Raw genomic sequence first — 15126 nt, 5'->3', positions numbered from 1 at the left:
GACTGTCCTCTGCAGCGATGATCTCATTTCATCTGGCCTGTTTCCACATCTTCCTCTTATAACTCTGAGTCCTCGCTTCCACCCCCAAATTATGTTGTGCAGTGATCTGGAATCTTGGAGGCAGCGAGACCCTTCTCAGTAGCAAGGACTCTAGAAATCCATGTCCCTGTGTCCCCACCTGGGCCTCGGACAGCCAGCCAGAAAGTCAGGTCTGCTATGTGTTTGTAAACCAAGGAGATTTTTTTTATTATAATATTTTTTTATTATATTATGTTAGCCACCATACAGTACATCCCTGGTTTTTGATGTAAAGTTCGATAATTCATTAGCTGCATATAACACCGAGTGCACCATGCAATATGTGCCCTCCTTACTACCCATCAAGGAGATTCTTAAGAAAGTTTTATTTCTTTTAATAAAGTATTTTAATTTCCTTTGAAGAAAACAAAAAAAATCTAATCGAAAATAAAGAATAAGATTACCCTATGAATAACATTCCTCTTTCACAGTGATTCCTGGTTTTGAATAACCCGGTTAATTCAATTCAGCTGTGTGCCTGGGTTAGCTGACCTGGCGCTTAATCCAAGGAGACAATGGAGCAAATTGGATTGCTCGGAGCTAACGCACACTTCCTGTCCTGCTGGCCCGCTTCTCTCAAAGGACGACAGATGATGCAAACCTTTCAGCTTCAGCTTGAGTGCACCACCTGCTCGACTCATAGAGACATAGATCGAACGGTGGGTATGGGCGTTCAGAATAAAATATTATTGTAGATTACCTCTCACGTAAATATTTCAACTACGACATATGTGACAAAACTCTTGATCATCAAGACTGACAGGATTGAACAGCAGACGAGCCATCGCCTAACGCACAAGCCTCATTCAATCATCCGGCCGGACTAATCTCTATGACGCCCCGTTTGCAAGTGTCCAGCCAAGGATTTGCAAGTCTATCAGCAATTCCGGTCCAAAGTCCAAATTTCTGGAACATACAGGCTGACTTTCAAAACGTGCTATGAGCTGATATTGAAATGCATGACCTCTGTTTGGCTAGCAAACACACACACAGCTTCCCACCAATATTCTTTCTGCTTAATTTAACTACTTTGGCCGTTTGCACCTCTCATTAACCAAACATGCATCCTAACCCTCAATATCAAGAAATTGATTTTGTAAGAAATTCTCTGGACATGGCCTTGCATGAAGGGTACCAATTATTTTTGCTCTTTATATTCCCTCCCTCCCCCCCCACCAAGCCGCATTCTGACCTTTTATCTTTTTTTCCCTTAAGGACTTAACCCTGTACATGAAAACAAATTCACTTTTTGAAGGGGGGATGGCTTTTTGAAGATCACCCAGTTTATTGATTTTTGCTTTTTAAAATCTCATGTTATGAAACATGGGAGATACAGGAAGCCCCATAAGACACCTGCATAGCTAATTCATCACTAGGATGTGAACACAGTCATCACCAATACCCACATCAAAAATAGCATTTTGCCATCCACCCAGAAGCTTCTCCATGTGTCCCCTTCCAATCACACCAGATCCTCCCAAAGTAACCACTATCCCGACTTCCGTGGTGATAACTTTCTTGCGTTTCTTTGTAGTTTGTGAATCCCTGGACAGTTCAGTTTCGTTTCGCCTGTTTTTTTCTCTAGCTTGACAGACTCTTGTCATTTACGGGTTTCTCCTCCACCCTTTCCCTCCCCTGTCTTGTCCTTCCAATCCACCTGCCGAGACACCTGAGCTGTTTGAACTATGATGATTCCCAATCTCGGTCTTGCTGGATGTGCACACACGGTCCGGTCGGGCATACTGTACTTTCCTCCTACTTCCAGCCCTTTGGGAGCTGGATCCTGAGGTCTGATCAGACACAGATTTTGTCCCTTTGGCAAGACTGGAAGAAGCAGTGGAGTGTTCTTTCATCAAGAGGCACGTGGTGTCTGGTTATCTTTTCCTCTTTTATAAATGTTTGTAGTCATTGGTGCTCATTGCCTCAGTCATGGGGTTTTTGTTTGTTTTATTTTGTTTTGTGTTGGGAGAAGTTTACTGATTGGTGATTTCTTTGTCATTAGTTAGCCTGTTAGCCTCTTTTATAAAGAGATACTTTCTTACTCTATTGTTTGTTATCCCATAGTTTAGTTGATAGAGAAACAACAATAGGGCGCCTGGGGTCTCAGTCAGTTAAGCGACTGCCTTTGGCTCAGGTCATGACCCCAGAGTCCCAGGATGGAGCCAGGCATCTGGCTCTCCCTGCTCAGTGGGGAGCCTGCTTCTCCCTCTGTCCCACCCCCCCCTCGTGCTCTGTTGCTTACTCTCTCTCTCTGGAATAAATAAATAAAATCTTTAAAAAAAAGGAAACAGCAATAAATACCATATTTTTTCCTTTATTTACCAGTTTTCAAGATAAATGCTGTATTCTCCCTCCTTCTTTCCCAGTTATAAAAATAATTAATTGGTTCCCTATCATTGTTGAACGGTGACCAAGTAGCTTTATAAAAAATATCATTAGGAAAGGATGGATTTTAGTACATTTCCTAGGTTTTGATCCATGGAAATTTTTTTTTTTTAAATTGAAGTTGAAATTTCTCCATCTTTGGCCAGTGGGAGCTTTTCAAGTTACTCTCTGTTTGCCGCGATCCATACTTTATGATGTGAAAAGATTTCAGGTTCATCTTGTGCATTTCCTGTGCTGAAACTTCATCTGGCCATTTCTGTAAGAAGTCTTTGTTTCTTTTAATGGAAAATGTTATTTCTTATCACAATACAGCAATCTGGTTTGAGAGATGTGGACGCTACTGGGGTTGGTCATTGTTTCAAGCCTTTAAGCCATTTTAGTTGAAACATACAGAACACACACACACATAATCTTATGAATACATTTTGACACTTTTATTCAAAATAAAACCACAACATGCTCTTACGATCCAGCAATCATACCCCTTGGTATTTACCCAAAGGAACTGAAAACTTGTGTCCACACAAAAACTTGCCCATGGATGCTTGTAGCAGCTTTGTTCACAGTTGTCAAAACTTGGAAGAAACCAAAATGTCCTTCAGTAGGTGAATGGAGAGATAAACTGTGGTCCATCGGGACAGTGGAATATTATTCAGTGATAGAAAGAAATGAGCCATGAAAAGATGTAGAGGAGTTTTAAGTGCATAGTACTAAGTGAAAGGAGCCATCTGAAAAGGCTGCGTACTGAATCACTCCAACTCAGGCAGTCTGAGAAAAACTACGGAGATAGTAAAAAAGATCAGTGGTTTGCCAGGAGTTGCGGTGGGGAGGGATAAATAGACAGACTACAGAGGAGTTTTAGGGCATTTATCCAAACCTACAAAACGTACAACATCAAGAGTGATGTAAAGGGAAACTGAGGACTTTGGTTCAGTCTTGGTGACCGCGGTCCGGCTCTGGTGGGGAATGTCGGGGAGTGGGGAGGCTGCGCGTGTGTGGGGCAGGTGAGCTCTCTGCACCTTCCCCTCAGGTTCGCCGGGGACCTAAAACTGCTCCAAAAAAATAAAGTCTTACTAAAAAATATAAGCAAAGAAATAAACAAGAAGACTGCCTAACTCCTCCTTTACCTACCTCATCTGTGTCTCTTTTCTTCCAAACAAAGAATACTAGTTCTCAATGACAAGGGGAACGATAGCCTCGGAATACCCGGAACTGTGTGTTTCTCCCACTTTGCACACGCGAAATCTAGGATTCTGACACACCATCACGTCGGTGTGAGAGCTGGAAGCATGAAACTTCTTGTTTGCCCCTGTTCGTCCTACTTGTCCTTCATACGACATCTACATTGTCAGAGCGGCCAGTTCACACCACCCTCGCGCCCTTGAACCCACATTAAGACTTAGCTCTGGGAGTCCCGATCCATTTAAAGCTTGTCAATAGTAGTTGCATCAGGGGCGCCTGGGTAGCACAGTCGTTAAACGTCTGCCTTCAGCTCAGGGCGTGATCCTGGCGTTATGGGATCGAGTCCCTCCGCTGGGAGGCTGCTTCTTCCTCTCCCACTCCCCCTGCTTGTGTTCCCTCTCTCGCTGGCTGTCTCTCTGTCACATAAATAAATAAAATCTTTAAAAAAAAATAGTAGTTGCATCAAGCAGTCATTTTGGTTTCTGCAGTTGCTTCTTTAGCAAGCTCCCTAGGAAGAGCTCATGTGCGCTGAAGACAGTGTTTCTGTGCCGTTTATACTTGGAAGTCCGCTTCTTAACTGTAAACCTTGGACTCACTTATTTTTAATCTTAAATTTACACCATTTTCTTATGGCATAAACCATTGCTCTCAAAAGCCTGTTAATAATCTCATTTTTCCCCTTATAAAGCATTTGTTCTTTTTGCCTAGATGCCCAAATAACTTTTTATTTATTTATTTACTTATTTTAATTTTCCAAATAACTTTTGTTTAAAGATTTATTCATTTATCTGAGAGAGAGAGTGCATGAGTGTTCCAGGTGGGGGAGGGGCAGAGGAAGAGGGAGAGGGAGAGAATCCCAAGCTGACTCCACGCTGAGCACAGAGTCCAAAGTGGGGCTCCATCTCACGACCCTGAAATCATGACCTGAGCTGAAACCAAGAGTCAGATGCTCAACCGACCGAGCCACCCAGATGCCCACCAACTAACTTTTTAAAGTTCAGTAATCTTGGTATGTATTGGTAGGATAGGCTAGTCCTTGTTGTTCTGGGTCACTATTGTCAGATACACAATATTGTCAGGTTTCCGCGTGTAGTGTGTGTGCGTGTAATTGTTAATGGAAGCAATATTTTTATGTGCATTACCACCTATCAACATTTTAGTAGGACAGTAGCATCAGATTCTGGAATTTTGTGAACAAAGTTTAGGGAAGATTCTAGAGCAAGCTCATCGAACTCTAGCCTGTGGGCCAAATTCCTTGGGGCCCACAAACTGAGAATGTTTTTTACATTTTTTTAAAGATTTTATTTTTATTTATTTGTCAGAGAGAGAGCGAGCGAGAGAGAGAACACAAGCAGGGGAGCAGCAGGCAGAGGGAGAGGGAGAAGCAGGCTCCCTGCTGAGCAGGGAGCCCCATGCGACACGTGATCCCAGGACCTTGACATCATGACCTGAGCTGAAGGCAGACACTTAACGAACCGAGTCCCCTAGGCACCCCAGATTTACATTTTTAAATAGTTAAATTTGCAATGGTTATGTAAGTTCCTACATCATGTCTTCCATATTCCCTTTTCACCCTCAAAGCCTAAAATATTTACTATCTGGCCTTTTAAAAAAAAGTGTGTTGACCCCTGTTTTATAAGAACTGTTGTAATATTCAAGAGAAAGTATCCTGGGGACAGGATGGAGCCTCTCAAACCATGAAATGAAGTGGGTTTGTCCTAGACACTGGAGGCATGGGGCTCCTAGCTTCTGCTTTAGACATCCTGCAGGGACCCTGAACCCTTACCCCCTGCTTCTCTTTCTACATCCCTAGAAAGCTCCTCTTACATGGGGACTCGGGATTTCATTCACATTCAGGTGTAAAAACATGCTGGGAAATATTGCCCTTTCAGAGCCATTCAGAGAATTGTCATCTTTATAAAAGGAGATAATAGCTTTAAGACAAAAGAACAGGCGCTTGATTTTTTTAATTCCAGGATTCACCCTGTCAGTGTGTGTGTGTGTGTGTGTGTGTGTGTGTGTGTGTGCTTGTGTTTGCATGTGCAGTGGCCATGATGTGGCAAAATTAAATGATTACGTGGGGGAGAAAAAGCCTGAAAATTACCTGGAAAATAATTAGAACAGTAGTGGGGGAAATTTACACTACATTTATTTAGCATATAATCAAATCAATATTGTTTTAGCAGAGGAACACATGGATTAGTGTAAAAGAACAGAGGATCTTGAAGTCAATCCTAATACACAGGAAAATGTAATTTATGATAAAGATAGAACTGGCATTTATTTGGAAAAGTTGGCTTATTCAGAAATGATTCTGGAATCGCTTATTGACTGTTCATCTGGAAAAACATAACATTGGACCGTAAGTCAGATTAGACCCAAAAATAAATTGTAGATTGATTAAGGAAATATGTTTTTTTTTAAAGATTTTATTTATTTATTTGACAGAGAGAGAGGCAGCCAGCGAGAGAGGGAACACAAGCAGGGGGAGTGGGAGAGGAAGAAGCAGGCTCATAGCGGAGGAGCCTGATGTGGGGCTCGATCCCAGAACGCCGGGATCACGCCCTGAGCCGAAGGCAGACGCTTAACGACTGCGCCACCCAGGCGGCCCTGTTTTTTTAAAAACCCAACAAAAATTGTGAAAGGAATTCTAAGGGTAGAGAGACTTTGTTAACAAAGAAAACAGAACAGCTATGGAATAAAGATACACATATTTTTCTATATAAAGACTCATATGGTAGGAAGATGACACGAACAAAATAAAAAACGAATCATTTGGCAAAGTGTGTTTGCCATGCAGGTGCGAAACAAAGCTCTAGTGTTTTATAAGAATGAAAAGGCAAACGGGAACAAAGCAACAGGACAATGGGCTGGGTTGGACAAGAAGACGGCGTCTCCCCCAGCAGGACTGGGCACGAGGAGGCGTGTGCAGGGAGGCTCGCGGTGGAAATCGTCACTACTCGCTTCGGGGAGTCCTTTCAGGTCTCCGAACCCCTGCTCGCTTCTCCTCCTCCCGTGGGCACAGGGCTCCCGCTGCAGCACCCCTGCCTCACGGCTCCTGCTCCCCTCGGGGAGGCCCTCCTGCAGCCCTGCTGGGTGTCCCCGCCAGCTCTGACGTTTTCCTGCAGTGACGAGTTTCTTTCTCCCCTCTAGACTAGAAGCTTCTAGAAACTCCACAGGAATAGAGACCATGGCTTTTCAGCATTTTGTGCCAAGACTCCATCGACTCTGCTGTTACGTGGGGGATATGTCACCATGTTAAGAGGTTTATTTGACCCCTTTTTAATAAATTGGGCCAAGGTTTAAAACTTGTAGATGAAAAAGCCACTTTAAAAAAGGCAACATCTGGCAGCGTGAGCCGGCATGTCCGTGCCAGAGTGCCCGGGTCCGTCCCTCCCTCCCCGGTTCCCGCCACCACTGAGTTGGAAAGCTTGCCGTCTGGCCTCACACAGGCTCCCTCCCACGAACCCTTGACATTAGCCTGCTGCACAAGGACTCCCCGCAGGTTTCTGGGAGGGGTCTTTACCTGACCCTATCTTGAGCTGGGATTTGGCTTAAACCTAAGTTTGCTCCGGTGATTTCTGCCTTTACACTCAGTAGACCGGGGCTCCTGTGTTCCCAGCTTCTGAAAATGTGAGTTTCATGGTTTGTGTCTGTCTGTCTGCTTATCTATCCACCCATCCACCCATTTATCTGCCTACTTAGCATCTATTATCATCCAGCCAGCCGTCCACATGCGTGTACATACACGTCCACACATGCCCTTGTATGTGCCTGCAAACAGACGTGTGTGTATGCAGAATCTACACGTACGTGGATACACCCCTCCATATATTTTCACATTTATATACATGTGTACACACACTCACTCACACACACAGCTGCGCCCATACACCTGTGCTCGGGACCTATGTTCACGTCTGTGTCTATACCCTGGTTTTTAGGCTATTTCCCTTCAGGCATTAGGACTCATTTTCCTGTTGTGGAAAACCTACGTGGAGACAGTCCTGCCCTTCATTCAGGGGTGAGTCGTGGCTCCTCCACGAGCTCCCCGATTTGAGGTCGGCCCTCCCAAGCAGCCCTGCAGACCCTCTGGGGTTGGGGGAAGCAAGTCTTCAGGAGAGCCCCGGGCCTGCCAGCTCTGGGGAGAGGCTCCCGTCTTACGAGCTCTTATGGAAACCAAACCCAAAGCCAAGACCAACCCAAAACTTTGAAACTCATATGCAAAATTTAGGCTTCTGTGAAAAAAACAAAGGCTTCTTTCCCGTCATGATAAACCAAACTGCATTTTCATATCCCTCGTTTGCAGAAACATGAGAAAAGAAACTTTTCAGAGGTAAATCCTCAAAAACATATGGATGCATTTATTTTTCAGTTCAAATGTTTTAAGCAAGCTTCTGAGTCTCGGGTAGAGAGACACCTGACTGCCAGGCTAGGCTTAGGATTCCACGGGAGGAAGCTCCCGGATGAGGCTGGAGAGTCTCCCTTGCGTCCTTGTGTCCGGGGCCCCGCTCTCCGTAATTACCCCAGGGGTGTTTAAGCCCCTGCAGGGGCCTTCCTGTTGCAAGGCCTCCTCCCCTGACCTCAGCCCTTGTTCTCTTGCTGGCCCCCCAGTCTCTGCAGGGCGTCCACTCTTGGGGTGCGCCCAGGAGCCCAGGTCAGTGAGAGGAAGTTACATGTTGTGTCTCTTCTGCCTTTCCTTAGGCCAGGCTCTCTCGGGAACATCTCTCTTTCCGGCACCTCCAGCTCTCAGGCCAGGGTGAGATCTCACTGTTATGCACTGAATTGTGGCCCCCCCTCAAATGCATATGCTGAAACCCGAACCCCGTCAGTGACTGTATTTGGAGACCGGGATTTTTACAGATGTAACTAAGACGAGATCACAAGGCTGGGCCCTAATTCAATAGGACTGGTGTCCCTCGAGGGAGAGCAGGTGAAGACAGAGTCACACGCAGGGACAGCCCTGAAACACAGGGAGAGGACGGCCGTGTACAAGCCAGGGACAGCGGCCTCAGGAGAAGCCAACCCCACCGACCCCTTGATCCCCGCCTTCCAGGCTCCGGACTGAGAGACGGCACATGTCTGTAGTTTGAGGCACCCGGGAGTGAACCTTGCTGCAGCCGCCCGAGCAGACTAATACAGGCATGAAGGGCACGGCGCCCAAACTCAACCACTGGGAGTACGCAGAGTGACAAGTGCAGAGCTGTCAGCAAGCATCTCCTCCGCTCCCGGATCACGCAGATACTGTACTTCTAGGGGACACACGGGAAGGACAAAGGGCACAGCCCATGGACCCAGAATATTCTTACATTGAGTGATTCCTCCCCTTACACTCCAAATTACATAACTACAATTACATTTAAATAGATGATTTTAATAAGAAAAATAGTACTTCCTTTTTCGGAATTAGGCATTTTCAGTCTTTTTTTTTCTTTTTTTTTTTTTGAGCAAAATTAGAGTGATATTCAGAGTTCTGGCAATAAATGATAAGAATCCCCAATGAATTCAAAAGGAATAGCTCCTTAGTGGGTGCCTTTTGGCCTTATGTCCTGTCTTTTGAGAATGAATTAACGAGAGGAAAGATGTATACAGAAGACAACTGGGGTCAGAGGAAGGTTTCTTTAACTTTCACAGATTTTTAAATTTTTATTTTAATTTAATTTTATTATTATTTTTAACATTTTATTTATTTTAGAGAGGAAGCACACACAGGGAGGGACACAGAGGGAGGGAGGGGGAGAGAGAATCCCAAGCATAATCTGTGCTGAGCTCAGAGCCCAACACGGGGCTTGATCTCACGATCCTGAGATCATGACTTGAGCCGAAACCAAGTGTCGGGCGCTTCACCAACTGCGCCGCCCAGACGCTCCCACAGATTAAAAAAGAAAAAAAAAAAAAAAGAAACATGTGACACCACGTTAATTTATTTATCTGAGAAAGAAAATCCCTTTCTATAAAACATCCCACCGGCGTCTCCTTGAAGCATGACATGTATTTCCAGGCTGCGTATATATGTTCAAGGCTGCAAACATGGAGTTGCTTCCTGAATATTCCACAGCTTTGGACAAGGATGAGCAAACAGACGACAGCCACTTCTTGAGTGCCAACCACAGTGCTGCACGTGTAGCGTGGGTCCCCAACACGTGTGTGCCCATTTCTGGATGGTGCATGGACAAGGTCAGCGTGGCTTTCATTTTCTTACCGCTCTGAGCATGCCAAGAAGTGACACAACCGCACAAAGATCCAGTGGTTTCAGCCTTGATGTGCCTGGGATGGAATGCCATTGAATCTAGTCACCCTTAGAAATCCAGGTTCATTACTGATGCCGGTCCTCTGCTTATCTTCCCATGAAAATGTAAATCATAGAGCCACCTGGGTGGCTCAGTTGATTAAGCATCTGCCTTGGCTCTGGTCATGACCCCAGTGTCCTGGGATCAAGTCCCAAGTTGGGCTCCCTGCTGAGTGGGGAGCCTGCTTCTCCCTCCCCCACCCCCTGCTCTCTCTCTTGCTATTTCTCTGTCTCGAATAAATAAATAAAATCTTAAAAAGAAAAGAAAATATAAATCCTAGAGCAATTCTGCCCTGCTTTAAAGCTCTCAGAGAATCTCTTTCGCACAGAGGATAAAATCCAGACTCCTAGCAGGGCCAAGGAGGTCCTGAGGGATTCACCCTTGTTGGTTTCTTAGCCTTGACTTAGCCTATTGTCTTTAACGTATTGGTCCTGAGGACCATTGTTGAGCTTTTCACATAGTCTAAGCCGTTTTCAGCTTCAGAGTTGTTCTGTCCACAGAGAGAACAGAGAGGTCACTACAACCTCCCAACCTGAACCATGAGCCCGTTCAATTGCTTCACGGTTTCCTATGCTTTTCCTTTATGTCACCTGTCTTGGTTATGAAAATCCGTCATTTGTGTGATCTTGGAGTACCTATCTCCTCTAAGCAGTTAGCAGCATGAAGGAGGGGTCCTATCTATTTGGCTCAGGTTCTCTCAGAGCTAATATCCACCCTTGGGGTCTCACTACCTACTCGCTGAATATAGGAATTGATGAAGCACAGAACTATTCCCTGGCACCAACTGTTGTTGCAATGCAAGTGTGTACAGACTTCCTTTAGGAGAAGAATGCTATCTTGGGATACTTCATATTTTGCTAACCAATTTGTATTAGCAGCTGGAATGGATTTTCAAGCAGCTTGAACTGGAGGACATATTCGTCACCAGATGGGAGGAATTACTCTTTCCTAGTCCTGAGTGAGGTCTCCTAAGAACGATTTGGCCTTAGCTCCCTTGTCGGGCAATTGTGAATTACCTCGCATGCCAATGAGGTCACATAGATCACCTTTTCTGGACCCCAGCCTTAACATGTGATGAGACCATAAACAACAGTAAGACAATGCCTTTGACTGTGTAGCGTTTTCTTGTTTCCTCATTTACGAAAGGGCAATTTGGCTTTGTAGCACGCATTCCTGGGGAGGAAGGGTTCTCATGCAAACCTCACTGTATCCAGACCTCATCTTGGGGGCCCCTTGGCCTCGCTGACCACTGGTGTCCACCACCTCCTTCTTGGCTCACCCCAAGGGTCTGTAAACCTCAGGCCATGGGCCAGGTCTGGTCCGCTGTCTGTCTTCGTGTAACTGTGAGCTAAAGATGGGTTTTACATTTTCAATTGGTGGGAAAAAAGCATCGAAGGAAGAATACTTTGTGACATATGAAAATTCTACGAAATTCAGATTTCAGCGTCCATAAACAAATTTGGGGGGAGCACATCCTCTCTTATTTGTGTACTTACTGTCTGTGGCTTGTGCTGAGATGGCAGAGAGGAGTCGGGGCAGACAGGGCTGCGAAGCTGGAAATATTTTCCAGGCAGTCTTTTGCAGAGAGCGATTGCCGGCACCTTGCTCATGTGGGGATACTCTACAAGGTTTTCACCTTGCCTGCCTGTTACCTGAGCTTCTCTCCCATCCTTCAGCATCTCAGCGTCCCTGTCATTGCTGCTGGGAAGCCCCCTGATCCCCAGCTTACTCTAGGTCCCCATTCCGTATTTTCTTGTGATCCCCTCCCCTTCCACTGCCTGCACTGTGTCTTTCGGTCCTAACACCTGCTACAGTTAATACCGGTGGGATGAGGAGATTCGAACCCATGCCCCTCCAGCATTATATCGGCAGCACCCAGCACAGCACTGAAGTGTTGATAGAGTCCATGACTGAGGTTTGGAATGCCATCTCACACCGAAGAGAACAACGTCGTGTACAAGAGAAGGAGCCTTGAGAAACTCAGACAATCAGAACCCATCCTTATCCTGTTCCTGATCATGGGCCACAAGACACAGCTGATCAGATATCAGATCCAGGGACAGAAACCTCCTACTTTAACTCAGGAAACCTCCCCAAGATTGCCAATCAGAAGCAGAAAACCAATGTTTATACTATGTGGCAGAAATTTTACCAAACAGAGCAGGTGGCACTAAGCAACCCAAATGTGAATTCACTTTGGGCGCTTACCCTACACCTATCAGGGCTAATGTCATGTACATATCATGAGTCAGCTATCCCTATGCCCATTTTACAGATGCAAAACGCAGGCAGAGGAGTCATATCCTCGTCCAGAGTCTGGTTTAAAATCTCGATCCGCTTCTCCCATTGCCCGTAAATGGGACCGGGTTGAATGCAAGTGTCCTTCACTGAATGTTGATTCCAAAAGCTTGCCAATACCTTGGCGTCCCTTGGGGCTAAACGGTGCCAGCAGACATGTGGAAAGTGGGCTCCACAGCAGCTGAGAGAATGTTCCAGACCCAGTAGCTGGTGATGGCTGCAGGGCACCTTACCTGGGGCTAAGGATATGTTTATGACACAGCATTGTAAAAACTATCCATTTAGAAGGTGTTTGTCTCAAGATTTCCCTTGGGTAATCCTGAAGGGCAAAGTCATTTCGAACATAGAGGTCCACGGTGTTGTCTGTGTTACCTTGTAATGCAAATAATGTCAGCTTAACTGACTGGGCTTCTAACTTCAAAATCAAGTGAAGGGGTATGTGTCATACACTGTTGGGAAAACACTAGGTAATGCTTACAAGCCACGAATATTGAGTACAGTGAACGCAACTTCTGGTCATCATTGGCTAAACGACTCCCATCAGTTCATTTTTCGCTACCTCCATATCCAGCCAGCAGGAAGCCTGGGTATTTTTTTGCCTTCCATATGCAAAGAGCTTGAAAGTCATTACTCCCACCCTTACAACAAGAAAAAAAGCTAAGAATCAACCCCTGTCTTTGGCCCCATCTGAGAAGGGAAAACGGGCACTGCAGAGGCTGGAGAGACCGACACCTTTGGGGAGAGATACAGCCACGGAGGTCCGCTTACCCGGAGCAGAATCGCTGCGACCGTCCTTGGGCAGGAACACTGGATAGGTCGTTTGGATGAATTGCTGGAGGCTGGGTGTGGGTAGTTTGAGGGAAAGAAAGTCCTGGGGGCAGCGGTCTTTGGGGCCCCCACTTCTGACAGGTCACCCGTTCTAGCAAGGAGCTCACCTCCTGCTCAGAGCTCGCTTCCCGGTGTCGTTCTCCAGGAAAAGGAACCAGGGCTCCCTGGAGAAGTGAATAATTCTACGACGAGGACCCAGAGCATCTCGCAGAGCCGGCAAGTAAGGAACACACACTGATGTGGATTTATCAAGGAGAAAGGAACCAGAGAAAACGCTCCCAGTGACCGAGGGTGGAACAACGCGAACACCGAAGTGTTGGGTTATAACTCAGGGCATACGGTCAATACCGTTCTGTCCATACTGATTCGAATGTGTGATGGAAGAAAAATCGATCAACCAATGGGACTTAAGGAGAAGTCTCTTATGGAGAAGAAACACACATAATTTACGTGGAGGCCACATCCCCAAGGAGATGGAGCATAATTACTCGTTAGGTGTGGGCTGTACATGGAGACTGCCTTCCAAAGAGGACCATAATGGAAGGGGGAGAAAAAGAGCACAGGGAAGGCAGCTGACGAACATGACCTCCATCAGGTGACCAAGGTCAGCATCCACAGTGACACTTCATGCCGATAGTATGTGTCCTCGATATGATGCAAATGGCACTTTATCTCTGATGTGCCTCAAACCCATAACCCCAACCCAACTGTGAGAAAGACATCAGGCAAATCCCAAATGAGGAGCGTTCTGCAAGGATCTGCGCAGTGTGCGTGTGCACATGTGTGTGTGTGTGTGTGTGTGTGTGTGTGTGTGTAAAATCTGCCTTCTTTGCTCCAATGCCCTCCCAGAACGTAAACCCATTGGGTCAAGCACTTTGCCTTCATGACGCACGCAGTCACATTCCCGCACACCACGGTTCTCCCTTCCACGGACAGAGCTGAGGTGTCATTTCTCAGCAGCGAATCCCAGATGTGTGGGTTTACCCTCCACATTTGGACCCCCCACCCCGATCTGTTATGTCCTTCTTGAAACTTGCAAGTAATATGAGGGAGATAGTCATCGGATTCTTGCGAATATTTAGCAAGACATGTAATATGTGCCTGACACAGAGCAGATGATCAGCGAATCTTAGCTTCTGCTGTTGTAAGTGCCGTATTTGGCTGTTTGGCTCATGAGCAGGTCTTGACATCATTCTGGTGATGAATTTCACTTTGTACTTCTTCCCACTCAGCAAAGACAGTTCCTTCATCTTCGTGGGACACTCCCCCAGCAGGTGCCCTGTGCTTTCTTGTCTGTGCAGATAGCTCTCTTGTTCTCTAGAGACCCCGTCACCGCCGGGCGAGGCAGCTAGGACTACATTTGCCACGACAATGAGGAGAAAGTGCCAGAGGACAGCCAGGACTGAGAACCGGGTGCATGGTGGCCCGTACCCTTCCTAGAAAACAGCTGTAATAGAAGTATTGCTTTTAACAGTCAAGACAATGCGTTATCCACCTGCAAAAGGAGACGATGATACCCACTGTTCTCCTACATTAACAAAAGTATTTTTGAGCTGTTCCCTTAATTCCAATGTGTGCCCCGTTGCATCTACGTAAAACATCACTGGCGTGAAATAGCAAGGAGGTGTTTGTATTTCATTCACGCATTCCGTGGGCAACCTCTGTCTCCTTGCCGCTGATGAGGATCTGAGGGCCTGGCGGACAGGCGTCAGCACCCTGCTGCTGGTCTCCTCCAGGAAACAGGAGGGACGGGACTGCCCCAGTGTGGCTCTTTTCAGAAGAAAATCAGGTTTAAGGGGAGATCTGCAGAAGCTGAATCCTCTGATACGCACGTGCATCTTGTCATCTGTCCCAGAGCTTGGAAAGCTTCTCTGGCTAACACATGTGTTCCCCATAAAAAACCAGTAGGGAGTTCGGTACAGGAATATTTAGGCAAGGTTGCCTGGACGCATGGTCTATGACAAGCAGAAGAGATACTTTCACCAGGACGACGGACCCCTGGGACCCCAACAGAGTGGGGCTGGAACAGTGAGGTTCTTTTTAAAAAGAGCAGTGAAGGCCTAAC

Source organism: Ursus americanus, chromosome 4, assembly GCF_024610735.1.
Source record: "Ursus americanus isolate L20-20 chromosome 4, mUrsAme1.1.p, whole genome shotgun sequence".
NCBI classification, from domain to species: Eukaryota; Metazoa; Chordata; class Mammalia; order Carnivora; family Ursidae; genus Ursus; species Ursus americanus.
The sequence above is the reverse complement of the archived record's forward strand: the minus strand, read 5'-3'. Positions refer to the sequence as shown.